Genomic DNA, 11,545 nt, shown 5'->3' with positions numbered 1-11,545 from the left:
AATTTAGGAAGGAGTGAAAGGGAAGTGAAAAACAAATGTACTTGATTCAAAGGTATTATTACAGCAGTAAGTATTTTTTTCCTCCCAACTTAATAGGTTTGTTCCCATAACCCTTGTCAGCGTCTCCTGCAGCTCTATATTATTTTATTTTAGCTGAATGACAGTTTAAATGTTGTTGTAATAATGATCTGTCTTTAAAACTGGTATCATTTTGGTTTGGTCTCTTGTTAAATACTTTCCTCCTTAATTGCCTTTTCATTCAACCAGAAGACTTACAATGCCAACCACAGCACAGCTGAAAAACAACTCATTGTATCAGTCACAGACTCTCATAATGGAGCACCTTAATAACAGCAACTTCTGTACTTCTTGAAGGCATGAGATAAATTAGGTTCAAAGTCCATTATTTGAACAAGGGTATCTGACTTATGGCAAATCTATCTGAAAGAGTATTGTAGAATTGTATTTTATCTTTAAGAAATGTGCTTTCTAAAAGTAAGATATTTACTTCTGTTGAAGTAAAGGATTTAAACAGAAGAATTTCTCTCTAATGTTTGTTGACTCATACTAGAATGATGAGATAGAACAGAGCCATACATCAAACAACCGATGTGAAAAACTTAGTGCTGCATTTTATTTCAGGAGGGAAGGCTGAGCACAGAATGCCCAATGGTTTTGCCAGAAGCATACTCTCTTCCTTATTTACCAAGCTATATAGACATTGAAGAAGGTGACAGCACTCTTAAGCTTTTAATATAGCTGGAAATTATGGATGTGCGTATTTACTTTTTCTTTCACAAAGAACATCACAATGGCAGTGCTGGAGACTGCGTTTCTCTGACTCTGTAGAAGAGCTATAATGTAAAGGGAGGCAAGGCAGGTGTTTGGTGGACATTTTTTTTTTTTTTTCCTGTAGATGCCCCAGAAGTTTGTCCTCTTTGTCAAGTAAAGAACCAAGAAGACGTGAAAAGAGAACTCTGCCTTTCTTCCCAGGCCTGTTTTTTTGGGAGATTTCCTTGCTGTGTAGTACTAATTAATTAACAAGTACCACACATAGTATTCACTCTGGTGGCCATTTTCTGAGGAGTTTTCTTAAGCATTGAACTGACACTAAGAACTCATTTTTTGGGTGCCTGTCAGGCATCAGCAGACAACCTCTGGGTTTTAGTATGATCTGGAAGGGATTTGGACTTACAGTTAAACATCTGGGAAATGCTATAATGCACTGAAATTTCCTGTACAAGTTCCTTTGGTTTTGGCTCAAATAACACAGGTTCAATCTTCTTATGTAAACACTTGCTCCTAATCTTTACCAGAATTGCCAAGAGGTCAGCCAATCCTTTCTTGATATTTCTTGATTCACAACTAGGACACAGATAAGATTTAAGTCAATCAATTACTATTTATACAAAGTTCCTTAAGGTATAAATGGAAATAAAACCTACTGTGATTTTTGATCCCATCTTACCAACCCCTTCATTCAACTGCCTCAGTGTCCATGGTCTCCTACTCCTGGGAGCAGGGCTATTTTGCTTAGAATAAATAGATGATTTGGGGCAAAAGAAGGCATTCTGTAGACTGAGTGCCATGCCACTGAGATAAAGTGGAGTCTTAAGAACAAAAGCAAGGTGAGTCAGTAAACCTTGTCTGCAAAAGAGTCAACTAGAAGTAGGATTTCACAACCGTAATACTGTTAACAGTAGTTCAAGCAGCGCAGTTTCTCCTTGTCATGGATACAGAGGGCCTGCCTAAATAGGTGGAGACAATAGACCACTTAAGTCCTTCTGGTAGAGCATCTTTGATTCAGAGTAGTGGATATGTAATGTTATAGGCACTTACAGTGATTACTGGAAAATTCGCAATAGAAATTATGTATGTGGAAGCAGAGAGTGGGAAAACTGAGGAAACCCTTACAGCTGCTTCTCCAGGCCATTACAGGTCCATAGCTATTGGATGCCTTTCATCTTTTTCTTTCTTGAATAAGGAAACAAAGTTCAGCTTTTTCCTAAATACTGGACCAGATGCTGTACTGCTGTCACACCTGCAACACTGCTCTGTTTCCTTTGAGTTGCAGACACAGACTCCTGGCATCAGGATCTGTAAGGGAAATTAGTAGGGCTGTGCATCCAGGTATAAGTATTGCTGTTGTTGCAAGACATCTGACATTTAAGACTTTAGTATATAAAGCCACTTTGGGAACAGCCTTCCTGAGTTGCAAGAATAATTAACTGCTACCTTCTTGAGACTTTTGATTTGCATTACTACTCCCTTTAGTATTTCTCTATGCTTTGACTGCCCTCCCTGGTCAGTCTGTCTGTGTGCTTTCCACTGATTCAGGATGACAATGCCCAGCTAACACATCTCCTTGAATGTTGGTGCTTCAATACACAGAATTCTTCTGGCAGTAAGATCATCTTTTTGGCTTCTAAAAATGAATTTTTCCCAACCACAGTTTCAGCTGATGTTTGGGACTGTTGCATGTCCTGGGGAGACAGATGCATCTTAGTCGGTACAAAATAGAATAAACATGAGATTTAGGTGAATAATGGCTTTCTGAACAAATTAAAAATATTTTGGTGCCTGTTGCATTAGAGCTTGAGGAACAAACAGGTGTAAAATGAACATGGCCATTACACATGTCATGGTCTGCAGTTACAATGAGTTAGTCTGTAAGTTGCATGGCAGATTTCATGCAGAATCCTCTAGAATATGCCAGTAAAGACAGTTTCCAAGATGCAAAGATCTCCATAAAGATCACAACCTAGTGTCTAGTACTTTGAAACATTCCAGTAGGTGTACTACTTTTATTATACTTTCATTAAGCTTATTTATGGTGGTAGAGGCTCTTTCCATGTTGTAGAAATGCTACCACAACAATTTTTATGTGTTTATTGTTACTTTTTGAGTAACCCTTTTCTCAGAGAGAACTAAGAGGACTGTTTTTTAGCGCATTTGGATACTGACAGTTTTAGTGGATCTATGATGTTATTGGCATAAGATTACTTCAGTAACTAAATATTTTACAATACTAAAACTTCTACTGGGAACTAATATCAATAAAATAATTCAACACAAAAGAAAGTATGTGGCATCATGATGAGAATAGAGGCAATATCGTTGGAAAAAAATATTCTCTAGGAAAAATATCACTAGCATTGATTTTCCTTAGAAAACCTCACAAACAAAGCGTATTTGCCATATTTATGATATAGACCTCATCTTATGCTTTAACAGCATTCTGTCATCCTCATCCATATTAACTGAATGTCTCAGTATTGTAAATGGCAAGATTAGGATCACAGCAACAGACAAACATAGTGTCAGCTCTGCTAGATCTAGCCTTCTGTTTTATGTGCACATGGATGCTAATGTAGTAGGCCTCTGATCTGGAGGTTTATACGCTGGAAATAATAATGCTAGATTTGCTTGTTTGCCCAAAATATATGCTTCTCTGGGTTGTGACAGTGTTAGAGATTTTTGAGTTGATCAGAAGTACAAGTGTTTATTTTGCATGTTTTTGGTAGGCTGCTATAAACTAAGAGTAGGTTAGTCCAAACAGTAAATACAAGGAAATGGTCCTATTTCATTTTTGAATCCGAATTTGTTACATTTCTGAATCCTGGGATAGTAATTTTGTTCTCAGATTTTCCTCTCCAGCTTCTATTGAAGTGTCTGGTTTTATATCCAAGGTTTCTCAGGATTGGAGTTTGGGGATCCTGGGAGTGTGTTTCAGGTGAAGATCTTTTTCTTGGGGGAAATTTATCATTAATAGCTGGGTGGATTCCAGTGCAGCTGAAGTGTCTGATACCAAGGTAAATGACATTGCTTAAAAATGATGGCCGTGAAATGCAGGTACATTGCAAATCACTCAGCTGCAGAGTCTTGGAATAAGAGCACTGCAGAGCTGATGTATGGACTGATGTTGCTATTTAATGTGGTTTCCCAGCAAACCTTTCATAAAATTCATGACTGTAGCTGACCTCTGTTACTGTGTTCCTCTTAGGGGAAAAAAAAAAGGCTATAACCCAGCTCTCTACAGCAGTGCACTGAATAGTGATGTGTGATGTGAAGCAAGGTGAGGGGAATCATGTTCACTTCACCACAGACACTAGAGGTAAGCCTGTAGTCAGTTGATTAAATGTCACAGCATATTCGACAGTCTTCTGGGCTGACAAGGCTCTATTCTGACCAGCTTCAAACTAGGAGACTGATTCAAATAACATTTTCTACCAGCTTAAACCACATTTCCTACCAGATTTACTCCATTGCCAGTGTTGCTTTACACCTATAAAGGTAAAAGCAGAACCAGCCATCAGCTTCCAGTGGGAAACATACAGCTTCTTCATGTTATAATTTCTACATAATACAAGACACTGCTTATAGTATGTCACTTTTGTGTTAGATATAGTTATTTGGCTTCTGGTTTATGCATGGCTATGAGTGCTGATGTTTCCTGAAATCAGTAGTTCTGGCCTGTCCTATAAAATCTTAGCTTCTTGTGTAAGAACTGGTGTACCATTTTTTTCACTTCCACTATAGCTTACAGTCAAGGGACAGTTTGCTGATGTGTGGTAATGCAGCAGCCAGCTGAATCTGAGGCAAAAGGACTGGCTAATGTGGTGATGCCTGAGCCACCTCCAGAGAGGGCAAAACACAGTGCAGATGGTGCAGATGGTGAAAAATGTAATAGTAGAGGTGCTTAGGTACCATGAAAATGCAAAAAGAGGCAAATAGTATCCGGTCAGACAGATGGCATATTTAAAAGTGAGGGGAGACAGATGCTGAAGAAGCACTTGTTTTCTTCCTTCCTCTGTGTGAAATGGTATATCAAAATCTACCTCTCATTTCTACTTCCTTGTTTTTCAACTTCTCACCATCCTCAGAATACTTTAAATTACGAGAGCTGAGAAGGTATAGTCTTTCATATATGATTCCTGTGTTTTGGGAAATAGAATATTGACAGTTACCAGTACACGCCTTTGTCACTATCACCAACTAAGAATAATTTAGCCCTTTTGTTCCTTCAGATCAATTAATAAACAGATGTGTACATAATACTTTCATCCACGTGTGAATCTCTACCTTCCTGGGGAAAACTATTTGTGAATACAAATCAGTTGTGTGATATTGATACCCACACTATCACTAGAGCATGCCATGTAGCATTTGTTTCTCTAGGAGGGTGATGTATTGGTCCCTAAAGATCTGCAGCACAGTTGAGAGCAATTGCTTTTTTCTCCCTAACTCCACCTTCTCTCTGCCAGTGCATGTGTATGCAATGAGGAGGGTAAGGCAGGAAGATGTAGAAAAGAGTATGTTCCTTTTGACCATGTTTCCTTAGAGGAAAGGAGTATCGCTTGTTCTAATTCAGTGATGATGAGTTAATGATATAGGATTTGCCTGTTGGACAATGTGCCTGAAGTTTTTTTCAGATTAGCTCCCAAAGTTCCCCCCAGTAGTGATTTGGCAATATGCCATGATAACTGCAAGTAAGAGCTTCCACAGTTCTATCCCATTTCTAGTCCAAACAAACTGTATGTATGGTAATATGGTGCAATAGTGTAAAAAGATTTACAATATAATTTTTTTTTTTATTCTAGCTCTGTCTGGGCTATATAGTCCCTGCCTGTTTTATTTACTCCATAGCTATTCTTGTTTTGTAGCTATTTCCTTTTCTTGTAGCTCTAAGGTCAGTCAAAGGACAAGATGTTCCTTCCAGAGATGAGTTGTGAACATGAACAAGTAGACTGTGTAAATGCTTCTTTTCTTCTGTGTCATTCTGAAAACCTAGCATGGGGGAAAATAAAAACAAAAAAGTCTCCTTCAGCTCAGAATTTAGGTCCTCAGATTTTGAGGTTGACATTGTTCCTTTGATGCCTCTCAGTAAATTACAACAAAATAGTTGCAAGGTGTTCCAGTTCTGTGTTTATATAAGTTGTAATTCTCCAGGTTGAAACTGGGATTTTTTGTGGCCATTAGAATGTATGGGACAGAATAAATTTTTTTTTTCTATTTTGCTAGAATTTTTTTCAGTAATTTCATTGTTTCTATTTTTAAAATGATGTCTTGATTCATAAACAATGTTGCATAAGCAATGTTACATCATGCTAGAATCATCTATACTTTGCTACGACATTAATACAAGTGTTAATGGCTACTATTCTAAATGTTTGCTCTGTAAGATCAGAGGATTTTAATATCCAGGCAGAAAAATTGATTAATAGAAACAGAAAGAGTAGTAGTACTACAGTCAGGTCCTCTTTCTTTCTTCTTCTGGACAATGTAAAAGTGCTGATGGTGCTTAATGCCTTCATTCATAAGCAGTTACAATAAGTCTTTAATTATTTCTGGCATATGTCCTTTACATTCAAAGCCTGTAAATCTCAATGGGTAAAGGGTAATATGTCTTAACAGGTTACACCTCCCAAAGGATTTGTTGATTGACATGAAAATTGTTTCCCCTCCCTCTCTTCTGAGTGACAGAATGGCAGGTGTGAAGTGATGGCAGTGTGCTGTAATAATGTGTCAAAAGACCTTAAATCAAGACTAATGTGGCTTCAATGATAAGCTCCCAAACGATTGTATGGCAGAAAATGGAACTGTAGGGCAGATTCATTTTGGGACTATTATATCTTTGCACTTCCTAAAAGCACTTTTTAGTTAGGGTCCTAGGATGATTACGGGCCAGAGGTTTTAGATGTATTTCTTCTTACAAAGTCATCAGGAGGAGAAAAACATTTCTATGCTCAGTACTGCAAAATGAAAAACTTAACATCTAATGGGTTGTTCACACAATGATCTTTTGTTATAAATATAATCCAGAACCTGAAACAGATAAAAATATACTTGTTTCAGCAGCTACTGATGATCACTCCTTTGAACAGAACTCAACATTTAATGTTTGAAGAAACAGTAAAAAGGCAATTAGCGTAAATAAGGGTGAATACACAGATTCATGCAAGCCAGCTCTGATGTGCAGTTTGTAGAGAATTTCCTGACTAAAGGGAAACTGAACTCACAGTCAGAAACATGATGTGTCATTAAATCTCCATTTTATTCTACAAGAGTGGGTCTTTGCATGTATAGATATAAAAAAAATTAACAAAATAGCACAGAAGCTGCTGAAGTCCATTCAAATTGTGGTACAAAAGGATCCTCAAATTCTGCATAAAAAGTACAGCAGTGGTCTGAATTCTGCCCTAAGGGGCAAACAGATGTTCTCTGACCTTCCCAAGGTTTCAGATCAGGGCCTTCCTCTTCAGTTTCTGTATTTGAGGGTAATTGAGAGAGTACCTGAGTATGGAGTGCAGATTTTTGTGTACAAAACTCAGAATGCTTTTGCATGTTGTTACATCTCTCAAGACAAGAAATTTTGCATTATACAGGTTTAGCCAGAATGTTATGAATTTTAATGAGGAAAAAATGGCAGTCCTGTTGATTATTTTTCTTCTTTGGAAAGCAATTTTTGTGCATTAAAACTGGAGGGCATTTTAAGCTAATCATTATCCAGAGAACTTCATGCTGAAAATTTACAGAAACCCTGCAATTGGATTTTTTACATTGTGTATATTAGTAAAAGCTTTTCTGTACTTAAAAAAGAAAAAAAAAGCATATATATTATTTATATATATATAAACAAACAGGAAAATTGTTTTATGATAGGTAAAAAACATGAATGTGGAAAACCAGAGGTTTTTTCGCTAGGTTTACTACTCAGCATTTACACAGGATGCTAAGAATGGATGGAACTCCACCACTGTTTCACAGAAGATGTGAGAGCTGGTACTGAAATGTGGTGGCCAGTTCCAACTAGATTGGCCAGCCCAATCTAGTTGGATCTAAATGAATGTTATAGTAACACTGTGTCAGTGTGGGGCGCGTATGAACATTAAACGAGAAACTCTGAGTACAAACACCAAACAAAGGGAAATTAGTGCTTTGGCCTTGGACAATGTTCGCTATGGGTAAGACATGAACTATGTTGGCAGGGCAGGTGGGAGAAACTTAATTCCTTATGTGCCATTCCTGAGCTGTGAGAAAACAGAGGTTTTAGGTTATCAGGCCTCTCTAAATAAATTAAACCAAGATAAAACAATTTAAGATCTTTACTTAATGCTTAATGTCACATTAATGTGTGGCCTCTTGTTTCAGTCTCAATCTGCTCAGTGATAATTAGCTAAGAGGCACAGAAGGGCAGGTCTTTATAGAGCATTGCAAAGAATTTTGTGCTTCTCTGAAAACAGCATTGTTCAGGTATCGTGTTTCCTTGCAGGTTTGTATGTGTATCTTTTAATTAGTTTTCAGCAATATGATGACAGATACTGGAAAGAAAGAAGGACTTATATGATAGGACTACATTCTGGCTCAGAAGAAAAAAAACTTATTGCCGTGTGGTTTCTGAGAGTGTCCAGAAAAGAGCTGTGTTGCAACTCCAACTGCCTGCTTTGGTAGGTATTCCTAACGAAACAGGTATGAAAAAAATAGGATAGAAGGCAAGCCAACTCAGGCAACAAATGAAGAAAATAGTAACCAACCAAAAGGGAAGCCAATACAGTCTCTTTAAATTATAATTGTAGGTCAGTTTAAGAAAAAAAATTACCCTCCCAAAAATACTGCTGACTGACAACAAAGTAATGGTCATGGCATCTTTGGAGGAACCTGCCTTACCAACCTTTCAGTGCACAACTAGGAGCTATTTCTGACAGAGGGGAGTCTAGGCACAGAAAAAGAGCTTGTTCCAAATTTTATTTCACATGAGTGAAATTGGATTTCTGGGAAGGGAGGAAAGGGTCTGTGGTCATGGACATAAGTTAACACTGAAAGTGAAATTAAGCACAAGCAGTATGAAAAATTAAGACTTCCTAAATTATTGCATAAATCAGTTGGCTTGAAAGTACAAGTATGCGGAAGAACATTTCCTTTTCACCATGCAAACACTTAAACTGAACAAAGGAGTTTGAAAACTTTTTAATTTCTTTTCTTTCTTTACCTTTAAAACTAAGTCCTCCTTATCAGGTTTGTGAAAGCAATAATAACTGAAAAAAAGCCAAACCTGTTAAATATCATTTGCCTTTTTCCTTAAGAAGCTTGTATGTGTGTGTGTGTTTTGAGGTTGTGAGAGCTGGTTTATTTTTGTTTGTCTATTTTTTTAATATAAAATACTGCAAAAATATCCACTATGGTGAAATCTCAACCCTCCACCCAAGCAGTCTTTGCAGGAAACGTTTTCATTGGAAAAGTTGGTAAAATACAACAATATTCTTAAGCCTCATTTTTCCTCTGAAGCTTTACTTAACCCTCATGCAATAAATATAATCACTGAAGTGAGAAATGGACCCTTTTAATAAGGCTTTTAACTACACATCTTAATGAAACCTAAACAAATGGTGTTCCTGCCACTATGTTGGTTGCATGTGTGTTTATGTATACTATGAAAGCAGAAGAAATACTTTTCATACTTACAGATTTATTGTTCTATGGTAATTTCCAAACAGCACTACAATGTAAACAGACAATTCTTTCTTTTTAAGAACTGCGGTTTACTGGCTTTCTTCTTTGCATGACTAATGACACCAGGAGGGCTTCACAGTAGCTTGATTTGTTACTAGATGCAGAAAATATGTGGATTTGCCTATGAGGACAATGTTTGCATTTTAAGCTATGTTTACTTTTATTTGACTTTTTTTTTTGTTGTTGTTGTTTCTGTAAAGAAAACTTAAATCCTCTGACACTGGCTAACCCATGCTGTAGAGACATGCAAATGGAAACTTTCTACATCCAGGTGTTAATTTAACAGTAGTTAAATCCCTGCATGCTATTCTTGTCCCTCCTCTTTTCTAATTCTCGTGAATTTTGTGCTTTATAAAATCAAGCTATTTCAAATATAAATAAATCTGTATGCAAACCCACCCTCTTCCCCACAAATACAAAGCTGAATATGAAAGTCAGAACCCGTACACATGCCTACTTTCTGTATGAGAGCATTCTGCCTATCTGGAGAAGTGATTTGACTTCTCTGTATTGCGTTAGACCACTGTCATTAACGACAGGGGTGTCATTTTGAAGTGATCTGTGAGGCAGTAGAAGCTTTGAAGTTGAAAGATAGAATAGACATGGATAAATTGTGCTCTGAGTATGCTGCTATTGCACCATTATTGCTGGCAATTATTTCACCAAGTGACACATTTGATAAAAAGTCATCCGCCTTGCTATGGAAAGAAACCACAGTTCGCTGAAGCACATGGTAGATCTGTCGATTTTAGAGACTGACAAAAAGCTCATTAATTTTGGCCTGATCATTTTGCACTAATCTTGAACTCTTCTGCATTGTTTCCCTGGCTCCTTGTGTTTTCAGTTGGTTTCCTTTTCCAAGATAGCACTTTTGGTTTTCTGTTTTGATGTTAATCCATTTGCTCTCTCTTCTCCATACCACTTTCCCCAACACATCCCTTCCAAATGATGTTTTTCATATGTTTCCACTTTCTCTCACCCCTTTGTTAAAAGTCTTGAGCAATGTTTATTTCTTTGTTGGTCTCATAAAGTGGGGCTTTTACAACTTTTTTTTTTTTTAATCTGCAAAGCATATGAAATCTAACTTCTTCAAGTAACATCAGATTCTAGGTAATTAAATTTCAACTTTAGTTTTAAGTAAAATGTGGAATACAGACTTGTTCCTTCAGCTATGTCCCAGGGCCTGAGTTCATAAGTGGATTCATATTGTGGGGCTCCACCTTAAGTAAAGACTTTAAATAAGGGGAAGCATATATAGCTACTGCCAAAATTCCTACAGGAATTTATTTATATTGATTCCTCAGATGATGATATGTCTGTGATGGAGAAAAGGGAACAGGAGCATGCAAACAGGAATCGTTTAGATAAACTATGTGATCAAGAAAAAGGTAAATGAAACTACATTTTTAAGTGTGTAGGGTAAAAGGGTGAGATAGAGGGCCATAATTTATTGTCAGATGTTTTTATATGACTAGCAAAAAAAAAAAAAAATCCAGTGGTTGTATAGCAAGAGAAGAATTACATTGTTAGAGGATAAACCATAAGTACACTAGAAAGAACTTCCTTGTCACATTAAAGGATTCTGGGAAAGTGGCTCCAAAGCACAAGTTTAGAAGAACAGAGGCATGGAAAGTATAGAGGTCTTATAGGGTTTAGAGCTTTTTTTTTTATTTCTAAACTGAAGAACAACTTTTTAGGACAGAAGCTGATGTTCTGTGCTTCAGTTATTGTATTTTCCTGAATAGGTGAGCTGTAAAAGAATGTGGCCGCAAGCCATCCACTTCAGGAAAAGGTATTGCATCATGATACATTGGAACTGTCTTCCATGAAGGGGTCACAGAGTATGTGGCATCGATTCGTGCCACCTAAACTCAAGTGTCTCAGATAGCCAGTTACATTAGGCTCCCTTCACAGACAATCAAGGTTGATAATTATCCTCAAAAGGCAATTTATGTTAAATAATGGCTGTTTGCTGAAATGAGCACAGTCCACATACTTATTAAACATGCTAAAGGTACTATGAAATGAGACAGTG

General features: G+C 37.1%; 1 long non-coding RNA gene across 1 annotated transcript; it reads left to right on the top strand.

The window, feature by feature from the left end:
• Window positions 1-4,002: 4,002 nt before the first annotated feature.
• Window positions 4,003-5,033, top strand: LOC133265801 (uncharacterized). The gene is made up of 2 exons (XR_009742122.1): window positions 4,003-4,114; window positions 4,540-5,033. It is a non-coding gene; the product is annotated as an uncharacterized LOC133265801 (long non-coding RNA).
• Window positions 5,034-11,545: the final 6,512 nt, after the last annotated feature.

Source organism: Pezoporus flaviventris, unplaced genomic scaffold (genome assembly GCF_033815535.1).
Source record: "Pezoporus flaviventris isolate CSIRO_AGI_PZ_B2104156 unplaced genomic scaffold, CSIRO_AGI_Pfla_v1 ptg000001l, whole genome shotgun sequence".
NCBI classification, from domain to species: domain Eukaryota; kingdom Metazoa; phylum Chordata; class Aves; order Psittaciformes; family Psittacidae; genus Pezoporus; species Pezoporus flaviventris.
This window is presented reverse-complemented; position numbering and strand designations above follow the sequence as displayed.